The sequence below is a fragment of the Sciurus vulgaris genome (genome assembly GCF_902686455.1).
Source record: "Sciurus vulgaris genome assembly, chromosome: X".
Lineage (NCBI taxonomy): Eukaryota > Metazoa > Chordata > Mammalia > Rodentia > Sciuridae > Sciurus > Sciurus vulgaris.
In genome coordinates, this window is record NC_136471.1 from 70314115 (window position 1) to 70326674 (window position 12560).

At 35.2% G+C, this 12560-nt stretch overlaps 1 protein-coding gene across 6 annotated transcripts in view; it reads right to left on the reverse strand.

Moving 5' to 3' along the window:
* LOC306650791 (sodium/hydrogen exchanger 2-like) overlaps window positions 1–11839 on the reverse strand; it is a 48865-nt gene extending 37026 nt beyond the window's left edge. For 2 of the 6 annotated variants that reach the window (XR_013761019.1, XM_079123107.1), the window contains exon 1: window positions 1250–1643. The gene's annotated coding sequence lies outside the window, so the exon portion shown is untranslated. Of the gene's footprint in view, window positions 1–1236; window positions 1644–7790; window positions 7822–8301; window positions 8368–11317 lie in introns of those variants that run through there. The other 4 variants (XR_013761020.1, XM_079123108.1, XM_079123105.1 and 1 more) reach the window with 3 other exon arrangements.
* Window positions 11840–12560: the final 721 nt, after the last annotated feature.

Sequence of the window (12560 nt, forward strand, 5' to 3'; positions counted from 1 at the left end):
AATATCAAAGAAGAGCTAAGATTTAGTCCTTCATTTCTGGATATTGAATAGAGACATGAGCTATTTATTGGTTAAATGTATTCCTGTAAAATCAAGCATTGATCAGTTGAAAAGGATATATTCAATAATAAGTTAGTAGCCGGGTGCAGTGGTGTACACCTGTAATCCCAGGAACGCCGGTGCCTGAGGCAAGAGGATCACCAGTTCAAAGCCAGCCTCAGCAAAAGTGAGTGCTAAGCAACTCAGTGAGACTCTGTCTCTAAATAAAATACAAATAGAGCTGAGGATGTGGATAAGTGATCCAGTGCCCCTGAGTTCAATCCCCAGTACCCCCAAATAATAATAATAATAATGTTAATTCTTTTATCTTTGTTTAAATATGAAACTGCAGTTACTTCATACTAAGTTTAAAAATTATACTTAAAGGACAAAAATATTGTATAATAAATTTAATCAAAAGAACAACCCTTCAAGAAAAATCTCATGATGCAGAAAAATATCAAATTCCTACTGAATCAGCACACACAATGAATAATCAGAGTAATAGCTTTCTATTACTTTTCATTCTTATGTTTTCCCTTTTGAGAGCAATCTACTCTCCCTCAACAATTGCCTGCAGATACAGAGCCAGGAAATCACCAACTTATATACTTTTTCTATATTGATTCTCTCCAACAAAAACAAATTAAACACTTAACAGTTAACTAAATTCTTAATCAACAAAAACCTACACATTTATTTTACTTAACATGAATCCTTACCTGAAATAAAAATGCAAAGATAATTTTTCCTTTGGAGATCGATAATGTTTTTAAACCTTTAGAAGCTAAAAATTTAATAGACATAATTTATTCCATTAAGCTCTATTTATTACTCTATGTTCAACAATGCAGCCAGTGATGCCCAACCAAACATCCTCAATTTTATCTTAATTCTTTATGTTTTTTTTTTTTTCCCAAAAGGTAATGCAAGGAAAGGCAAACTATGTTTTAAAACTGAAACACAGCCTGGGGATGTGGCTCAGTGGTAGAGCGCTTGCCTACCATGTGTGAGGCAGTGGTCAGCGACACATACAAATAAATTAAATAAAAGCCCATCATCGACTAAAAAACATTAAAAAAAGAACCCTAAAACACATGGAAGAGCCCTGTAATTGTTCTGTGATAGCTAATTAAACAGATAAAAACACACACACAATAATACACTATATTACTTACAGCACATATATATACTTACAGCAAAGACGTACTAGATGGTGTGTGTATTAGCTGGCCTGCTTCTGCCAGCTCAATGGCATGTTTTCTCTCAAGTTTTTCATAAAGAAGCACAATGCTCGATTTGGGCTGGTCATATTCTCTGAGCAAAATCTTCTGCAAATATCTGCTGTTGAAATATTCCAATCTGTTCACAAAGCAAATGAAATATAAATTCAAGGAATTTTATGCCACTTTTTCAGGAGGTTTACACTTTGGTGAAAAGATCTCAAAACTGATTAACCACTGCCTAATCCAAATTTACTTCATTTAAATATAAGTTTAATATGTGATAGAGGGAGAAAAAACTCACAAGAAATTCTAATTTAATTTCAAATATGTGCTTATGAAGAAATTAATTTTTTAGGTTTAACCAAATAGTGTCAATTAGGCCAAGGAAAAGCAGACCATGAAGGAAAAAAAACAACTCTAAGGGCAAAGACAGAAATAATAGCCAAGCAGGGTCTCCATTTCAGAAATAGCCATGAAAGAAGAGGGTACTTGATACAACTTATTTTCAAAGAATGTGAATAGAAATGAGTCATATTTTTGAAAGGTTTGCTTGAGGAACCTGAGTTTAAACTTACACAGTAAACTCACAAAATGGAAAGAAAAATAATGTTAATTCTTCTTTGTAACACCTGAATGGAAATGTTCAGCCTTGATTCTAGGCTTAAGAGCTCAACCTCAAATTTGCTTAAGAAGACGACAGGTGGCAGTATTGAGCTCAGAAAATAATGAAAGCAAACTAGAATGTTATGATAACAACTTTAATTGATAAAAATAATCGGACACAGAAATTTTGGGGACTAGAAAAAGATACTATTTTAGGAGAGGTGATATATATATAAAACATGAGAAAAATGAGAAAAATGAAAAGGGATTACCCACATTTGTGCAACCATGAAATTATCAAAGACTTTGTAGCTCCTCACAGAAAAAATAAATAAAAAGCTCACTGTATGAAACCATATAGAGCATGTTCAAACAGAAAGTGGAGTAATTAGCTCAAGCACTTTACTATAAAAAATTTGGTGTTTCTCCAAGTGTGGTCATAGAAATATCTATTTCAGATTTGTCCAGGTCCCTTTTGGAAAATGTCTGAGATGTATACAAAATGGAGTGAATAATACATATATGTTTAAAAGGCACTTTCAGAGATTCTCATGCATGTTGTATCTTTAGGCTAATTTATCAAGGACTCTTCTTTCATTTCACATCAACTTCAAGTTCTGCCATGTAGCCTTCGTTGGGGACAAATACAAGCACAAGTATGGATGGAGTCATTTCCCCAGAGAAAAGAGATTGGGGATCTAAAACTGATGCTGGGAAAGAAAAAGAGAGCAGCCTAAGGAGGGATTTATCCAGCTGGGCTGAGCTGATAAGGGATGAATTCCAAGCATGGCAGAGACCAGAACAGCTCTTTAAGAAGGTAGTAGGCCATTGATGCAATTGACTCTTGGATACTAGAGATCTGATCCCTGTGGCCAGGCTGGCCTTCTGTATAGATGACCTCCAAGAGGGCACTTCTCTGGCTTCTTACAAGCAGAGTCCAACAGATGCTCCGATGTGGCATTAGAGAAAACAAAGTCATAAATATGATAGAAACCACTACAAACCAAAGATCAGACTGTACTTAACTTTTCTGATATCATATAAGGCTTCAGAGTTTTGCATAGTACACAAATGCATCGCTTGCTCTCAAGAAGAAAAGGAATGGGAAAACGCTTCTCAACCTTTTAAAGAACTAACAATTGACCTTCAATGTGGAGAATAAAGACAATTTCTCTGTCTGCTTATCTTGTGTATGTGTTGCAAATTTTTCTAAGATATGAAGATTCTGAGCATCAGGATGAGAAACTGTTCTTCTGAACTGACAATTGATAGTAGCTCAAGTCATCAAACAATGCCAGAAGCAGAAGAAGTGTTAACATGATCAAACTGGACTGCTTTACATGAATACATAAATTATATATACATATTTTCAGATTTTGGTTTTGCAAGCAGTTTCATCAGCTTATATTGTAACACTGTATGTTATACTTATTCATGTATCTATGCCTTGTAGAAAACCACAAAATAATTTTCCTCTTCTCATAGAAACCTTTTTGCTTATTTGCTTATTTTACTTTTACCTCACAGTATATATCAAGTCTTATAATGATAATCATTTCTGCCTAAGAAAAGGAGGAAGTGAAAAGTCCAAAGCAAATAATGTAGCAACTTTCAAAGCTGCAAATTTCAAAGTGAAATATTGGTTTTCTTCTTTTTCCTCCCTTCCAAGAAATGCTTCAAGACATCCATTAGCTGTCCCTAGGGGAAAAAATTACCTTTGTGAAATATAGAAGATTGGTAGCTGGAAAATGTAAAATACTAATGATAAAAATGCAAACTGTAGTCTCTGGGAGGAGAAAGATACATCCAAGAGTTTAATTGTCTTTCTACCATCACTATAAATAAGATAGAGGCAGAGAAACCTCAGAGAGAGATATACTTATGATTCTGGAAAGATCGTTTCTCTCTTTGAACACCTATCCCAAGAATGATTTTGTTATCATGCTATTCATAAAAGTGAAAAAAACATTGTGAGTTAAATATAAAATACAACTGCATATAAGTACAAAAAAAATATTTGGGGCTGTAGGTGTATCTCAGTGGTATAGCACTGCCCAGCATGCATGAGGCCCTGGGTTTTATCTCTAGCACTACTAAAAATAAAAAAAATTAAAAAAAAATGTTTTGCTATTTGACTTGTCAGGAAAGGAAAAGCAATTAGTGTAAATACAACTGAATTAATTGTTTACATCCTTTCCCTATGATCAAAAATAAGCATTGAAATTCAATAAGTAGAAAAGATCCATTTTGTTAGATCCTTTGCATCTATAATTATGGCAAAGAACTCTATAATTCTTACTTGAGTTCACTATAAAGTTGTTTATATACTGGGGGAGACCAACATAGTAATTTCCCTTGGTTCTCTTACCTTAGCCTCACTTTATAACTATCTTGGACAGTAACATAAAAGGATGCCTACAAATTATCAGGTGTCAGGACTTGTGTCATGTATTTGTTGCTAAAAGTAAATCTGATATTTTACAGAGTTCCAGTCAGGATTTAACATCAAAGCAGTGAATCTTAATATATATTGCTACAGAACTACTTTGGAAGAGATCATAATTAAACATAATTCAAATCTAAGACTAGATTTAGTATAAGCATATAATGCCCTTTATAATTTATTGTCACTCATTTATTTATTCAAAAATATATACTGATAGCCTACTGAGTGAAAGGATCTCTTCTGAGTGCTGCAGTTATAGAATTTAACAAGATAGACAAAGTCGCCACTCACACAACTTACATTGTAGTGGAAGAAAAACATGCAAAATTATACATTTTGTTAATTATATTCTTAAATCATTTGGAAATATTTAATAAGCCTTTTAGAATACCAGAGATTCATATATTATTCATAGAATTACAGTACACTGATACAATAGAGAAAACCTGAATGGTGAAGGAAGATGTTTCTGAGGAGACAAAATTTAAATTAAGACTTGAGTGGCAAGAAAATACTGGACATGCAAGTATCACATAGAGGAGTACTCCAGGCAGAGAAAATAGTATACACTGACTGACTTTAAGGTAGAAATATGCTGAATTTATTGGACAGAAAAAAATAGAATGACAAAATGACTGCAATGACAATCTCTCTGTAAATGACAGAGAGAATACTGTAAGATGGTAGAAGGAAATTTCTCTGAAACTATACTTAATATTCCCAAGAGAAAGGGATGGCCTGTGAATTTTATGACACAAAGTTTAGTTTTAGAGTGTATTTTTGGTGTCAGTTGTGTACCTTTCTTGGTAAATAAAAGAAAGAGGAAAACCCTCACCTTTCTTTTTAGCTGCCATCTTTTTTTTATAACCATACCCAAAGAATCAGACATAAAGAGAAATTGATTCATTTTGTTTCTTTTTTTCTACACAAATACAGATGTAACTTTTGGCAAATTCTCACTTGTCTTTCCAGTAATATTGTCCCCAGTGTCCTGATATGTCTTCTATGCCCGCCAGCAAATGATCAAAGAACTGAAACAGAATGAAACATGTATCTAAATACAAAGCATATATGAAAAACTTGATCAATTACTGCCTAATTAAAGGATCCATCAAAAGCATCTACAAAATTGTGGACTACCTCTGATTTTCTTATATCATCCTAAACTCTTTTTTTTTAATTTTTTGTTCTTTTTAGATATACTTGACAGTAGACTGTGTGTGACATATTATAAACTTTCTACAGAGTAAATACAAAAAGAACCATCTATGCTTATATGTGACAACGTTGGCAGTATCTCTAGTATACTCATTAGAAATGCTATATTTGAAGACAAAAGAATTTTGTGTCAATATTATGTGACAGATTCATTCACCTATCAAGGATCTGGACTTGGAATTATGAAGGAAACAAAAGAAGCAAAAGTCATGACCCCTGACTTTGAATGACTTAGAACCAAAATAGAGGGAGGCACCACTTAGAGACTTAGAGATCAAGGTCAAACTTGTAATGTGTGTTTGTATAAATACAACGGGAAAAGGCAAACATAGGAAAGAAGTAGAAAAAGGTAGTATTAGAAGAGGCTCATATGAAAATGTGCATTATGGAACTTACCCTGATTAAATGGGGGTATGTATGAAAAAGAAGTCATACTATGCACTGTGAACAGCATGAGAAAACGTGGGAGAAAATAAGGAATTTCAGAAAAGAATCATAAAAACAGAAGGTTAGATAGATATGGGTCAAGGGTTGGGCAAAAACGAGCAGCTGACAAATTATTTAGAATATTAAAATTAGAAGTTTAATTTGATATAGCATCTCAGAATTGCATTACCTGAATTTATGTATGAAGGAACAATCAACAAATCTAACTTGAGGGATAGTCTACAAATACATATTTTAAAAGTGCCAGTGTCATGAAAGACAATGAAATGCTGATAAATAACTTTAAAAGTATTAAAAATATGACAACAAGATGCAAAGCATAATCCTGAATCCGGAGGAAAATGCTCTAAAAAGCACTATTGGAACATTTGACAAAACATTTAATGTAGAATTATATTAGATGATAATATTGTGTCAACTTTGACCTTCCTGAATTGTATAAGCTAATTGTGATTATATACTAGAAAGTCATTTTTCTTAGAAAATACTTGCTGATGTATTAGAGATGAATAGTCAGGGTATCTTCAACTTAGTTATAAATGACTGACCAAATGACAATAATAACCTACATATATAAACAGAAAATGGTAAAGCAGAGGTAACAAAGATACCAATGAATACTCTGCATTGAACTATCTTTGAAATTCTACAGGCTTAATACTTTTAAAAATAAAATGTTGGGAAAACAAAATAAATAGAAGTTTGATTTAGTCACATACATTGCTTAAATGAGTTATGTCCTATCAATGTAATGCATACTATGCCATCATTAAAGTTATTAGCTCATATAGCAGGAATAAGACAATATCAATAAAAATTGTCCCTAAATTAACCTAAAATATCACTCAATTATAATAAAAAGACTAGCAGTTTTCTTTTTACAACTTGAGCAGTCAAGTATTAAAATCAAAGAGAAAAATGTAAAGAGTTAAATTAATCATGCTCATACAGTTTTGTACACATGATTATTAACAAAACATACACTTGATAAATATAAAGTCATCATCTGCTGAAAATATGTCCCAAAAAATTATGGATTCTGACAGAGCATGGTGGTGCAGGCCTGTAATCAGAGCAGCTCAGTAGGCTGAGGCAGGAGAATTTTAAGTTCAAAGCCAGCCTCAGCAATTTAGTGAGGCCCTAAGAAACTCTTCAAGATTCTGTCACTAAATAAAATATTTTAGAAAGGACTGGGGATGTGGCTCAGTAGTTAAGTCCCTCTTGGTTCAACTACTGATACCAAAAAAAAAATTATCAACTCCATCAAATTGATGTTAGAAGCAAGAAATAAGGTAGTCTTAGTTTTTTTGGTATTGACAGAATAAAGCATATCTTTAAATCAGTCTTAATATCTTCTATATTTTGATATTTTTATCGTTATATTTTATATCAGTTCATATATGATAATGATATTTCTAATCCATTTCTATAAGAAAATAAAAATAGTAAAGTTATGAAGGACAACAGGGAGAGGGAGAAGGGGAAGGAAAGGAGAAGTACTGGGGACTGCTTATATGATTATGTCAAAATAAAGCCTACTATTACGTATATCTATAATGCACTAATACAAAGGAACAAAAATCAACTGATACAAAGTTTAGACTTTTAAATTTCTCTGACTGTCTCCTTACTTCTCATGTAGACTGAGTCAATTTCTTTTCAACACTGTGCATTTAAGATGCCCTGTTTCAAAGAGTATATGTTATGAGTTAACTGTTAAAATCTTTAACTTCCTTAGACCTCAGTAATATAAAAAAATTCCACCAAACACAAAATCATCCCCCAAAACTTTCCAATAATGTACAACTTACACAGTTCAGGTTATAAGCAATTTCTCTACATAACAAATAGAAGGTAAATTAAGCTACTGGATTAATTGAGCCTGTATTAAGAATTAGTATGATAAAATAACTAAGAACACTGATAATAACAATTTAAGTATAAATATTTATCTTTCATAATTATTCAATCTGGATGTGTCCCTAGACATCATGAAGACCAAAATTTTAATTTACTGATTAGGAAGCCAAAGTCACAAAGAACTTAAAACTCCACCAAAATAATATAGAAAGCTAGGTAGTAACACAGCAAAAGTTAAAGTTCAGATTCTCTGTGTTCTTCCTCAAAATTGTTTCTTGACTTTTCAAATTACAGATAAGTACAAAATAATAAATACCAATTTGAAAGTCAGAAAATTATGTCTCATTTTTGTTAGGAGGACAATCCAAGAATAAAAAGACCTTCATATAAGGGTTAACTCCAGTACAAGATTATGTAGTTGATATATAGACAGCTTACCCTAATAAGAATTTGTTCACTCACAGTTGGAGAGGTCTCTCTTCTTCTTGTTACATCTAATAAGTCAACAAGAGGACGAATGGTCATCCCCTATAAAATGACAAGCAAAAGGTCACATTCTTTTTCTTAGGTAGGAGTTAGATACATTCAGTGGATCAAGGGTTTAAGAAAATAGCGCAAAACTAATCAGCTAAGCAATAGCTCTGCCTCAGTAGCATCATAAGGTATGATAAGAGAGCTACTTCATGACCCTTAACTGATCTCTGCTCTAAAAATTATTCTTCTTACAAAAGGAGAAAGATAGATTAATTCGGAGGGTAAAAATCAGGGGACAAGGGAATAGTTCAAAAGGGCCTAAATGCAAAAACATTTTCAGCAAGACCTTACACCAACAATGCTGACCTAAAATTAACTGTCACACCATCCTGAGTCTGGGTCTGGGGGCTGTGGCTCAGTGGTAGAGTACTTGCCTAGCATATGTGAGGCACTGGCTTGATACTCAGCACCACATAAAAATAAATAAATAAATAAATAAATAAGTAATGTTAGTGTCTATCTACAACTAAAATAATTTAAAAACAAGATCCTGAGTCCCTGGGAAAACAAGATATAAGGCCCATGAAGAAAAATGTAAGCCAGTTATGGTGATGAAGAGTCACCCCTAGCTAAATGGCATATAAAATAACTGTCAATAAGTAGAGTAAGTTGGTCTGGGAGATAGAGACAAAAATAATTCCCCTTATATCCTAATATACCTGAACTCACAAAGAGAGATGGGGTCAATCTCCTCTGCAATGACCTGCTCTCCAGTCTGAAGGTATACTTTATTACTTTATCTTTACTAATTAAGTCTCAGTGATACAGCTGTGTATGTTTTGTTCAAAATTTTCTCAGCAAGGCCACAAGAATGGAGAAGGACTTCCTCCCTGAACATATTTTTGGTGTCATTACTGATCATCTTCTTCTGAGTAAAATGTTACTGTGGCTCCCCTCTTTTTAATTTTTTTTATTTTATTTGTTTTAATTAGTTGTACATAACAGGATGCATTTATGTGTTTTGATAGATCATAAATAGAGTGTAATCTCTCATTTTTCTGATTATACATATTATAGGATCACATCGGTCATACAGTCATACATGTACATGAGGTAATAATGTCTGTTTCACTCTACTATCATTCTTGTCAGGACTGAGTCTGAAATATTTACTACTTAACTCACTTCATTCTCTGCATATTTGATAGCTTGGGAGGTGACAGAACCTCAGGTTTTCATTATCCCGAGGGATTGCTATTGCTACATACTTGGTCCATGTGTTCACTGTCAGACTAACCAGTTCCATATGCATGTTTATTAAGCAGGCTCAAAGCATCCCAATGAACCAAGAGAATTCTTGGCAACTTCCCAATATTTCATGGAGGTTCTATTGTCCTTGTAGTGCCCTAGAAGAGAGAGCCATCTGGCACAACACCATGACTGTTTGGAGTATGTATGTTGGATTGAAGAGAGCATGTGCGGGATAAAAATAAAGGCAAAGGCATGTGGAGAACAGAACATAGGCCATGAATCAAGTATATGATTTCTGAACATACTTTCTAAAGAGTGTGAAAGAAAGGAATCGAGTAAAAATAAGAGAGGAGAAAAAAAACATATGAATGCATGGTTATAAGTATAAGCACATTTTTGGTAGGGAAGGTTAAAAAAAGAGAGAGGATATGTTTGCATATGAGAGGATTTTGTACAGTGAAATAAGATTTCGTCCTAAATTAAAATGACTGGGCTGCCCCAAAATGAGGTAAGATGAATAAGAATTAAATTAAAAGATTCTAGCAAGTTATAGAGTCTAAGTCATAAATTTTGTCAACATTGGAACAGATGGGTTAATATCTCTCTATCTCTCTTTCTCTCTCTCTCGCACATTGACCATCCACACCATTAACTTACAAGATATAGTTATTTAGAGTTTATTTCAAATGGTAGTAGGAGAGGCCACGAGTAATTTGGTCTTTGTCCTTCCTGGGGCTAATTTCTTGCTATGGAAAGTGGCAATTCTATCACACACAGTTCCTGGCTCGCTAAGGAAACAACTCCTTCCCTGAAGGATCTCTGTATGAATTTCTCTTATCTAGTATTCTTAGGTCCTGTTAGTAGAAATAGACCCAGGCTCTCTACTTTTGACAGCATTAGGCTACTCAGACACCATTTATGTTTGAGGACAACAATCCCTAATGCTAATTATCCACATATTTTCAATTTCTATCTCACTTAGGGATATTATTTACTGAGTAATGGGATACATGACTGGCGTGGCATGAGAAAAAAGTAGCCCAAACTCCTCTCTTCACCATCTGAATCAGCAGGGCCTCCAGGACAGGCTGAGGGAATTATAAGATAAAGACGGGATGGATGCCTCATGGCCTAGTTATATGATTTTAGAACATGGAACGGAGGCAACAGTAAGAGTGACCACTAGTCTGAACTTCACTTGGGAGACATTGATAGGGATACCCAGCTTTGTCTGAAACCCAAAAGACACTGAGCTCAAGTCAGAGATGTCCACTCGCCTGAAGATGCTGTGATCCCTCCCATTTTTGACAAATGGGAAATTCCATGTCAGTTCCCTCTCATTCTCTACTGAGCTGTATCCTCAACAACTGAAGGAAATTTGACCCTGAGATACTCAGGGGAAAAGCAGCTCATTTTTTTAATAACACTGCTTAACATCAATATCAGCCTTGAAGTAAGGAATAATGCCCCTTAATGGGAACCTTAACACAGACCCCTTCCTGCAGTTAGATCTTCTCCACAAGCAGGAAGAGAAATAGGGGAAGTACATACAATTTTTTTCCACACTAAAGGTAGATGAACATCATACCAACAATGCTGGCTAGACTCATATTTTATGGCAGACCTAATCAGGTTCCCTCCAAGATTGGGAGATGCACCACCTATGAATCCTCCTTCGGAGAAATCAAAACCTACACCTGCCACTTCCATTGCACTTCCCAAAGTTCCTACCCTCTATCCTGTTCTGCCTTACCTAGCCCTCCACGCACAGGAGATATGGAAATGGAATGTCCAGGAACTAAGTTGATGATGCAATGAGCGTCACAGCCTCTAATGTGTGGGGATAGCAAAATGCCTGTAAAAAAGTTGGAAAAGATTTAAATCCTTTCAACCCAGTGCTCATGGGCCTGCCCCTTCACTGAGTAACAACAGATCATCCCCATTGTGGGTCAGAGGTACTATCCATTGGATGGAGGACAATTCATGGAAGCTGCCTGCCTTGCAAAGAAATGGGACAACAGGGAGAGCAAAACTCCGAGGCCTTGGTCTCTGCTCTGTCCAAGAGAAGAGGGCCACTGGCCAAAAAGCATGTGACAATTGCTGGACTATGATACAAGAACTGAAATAGTACCCCTTTTTCAAGATCTGACAGATACCCCACTTGGCCAGAAGTTACCCAATATCTGTGTCAGAGCAATTGTTGCTACAGGAGTATCCTATTGATAAATACACAGGAAGAATGACAAGGACAAACAATTGCATGTGAGAAAGATAAAAATAAGAGCATCTGTGGGCCATAAGCCACTGGCTAGAGTATGAAGCAGGAAAGAAAAAACAAAACCGCAACCTCTTTTGTTAGAATTTGCTGCTTTGGACAAAAGCAGCAGCCATGTGAACACTCAAGCAAGCCACAGGTCCTAAGATTTGACTAAAAAAGAAACGTCAGGCCCTCTCTTGAACAGTCATGCTGGAACTGCAATACAAGTAGCAGGGACCACGTCTGCATCATAAGCAGTAAGGACCATTCTCACATAAAGACAAAAACAGGGTCTCCGGTCTATCCTGCTTACCCAAGACAAAGTGGCCAGACTGCTTTGGCTATAACAAATGCAAATAGCCAGCAAGGGAGACGTGAGGCTTCCCATACACATGCCCCCATCTTGCCTGCCCTGAACTCCTGAGCTCTTTGGCACACCAGCAGGCACTTCTGGATGGAGCCCTGTTTGCTGCCCACAGAGTTGAGTAGGTACAAGGTCCTCCAGTAGTCCCCCATATGTAGGCAGCTGCCTCTTGACTCTGCTGGTTTCTACAGAAAGAGAAGTCCCTGAAAATCTCTCTGTAGTCAATGTGACCTTCATTGGACAGAGTATCTAGACATAAGGAGAAAGCTTCAGTAGGTGAAGAGGGTGATTGACGTAAACCACTCATATTTAGTTAATACTGCCTTTAAAGATATATAATGCATGATAGAAAAAGAAACTAAAGCCAACGTGTGT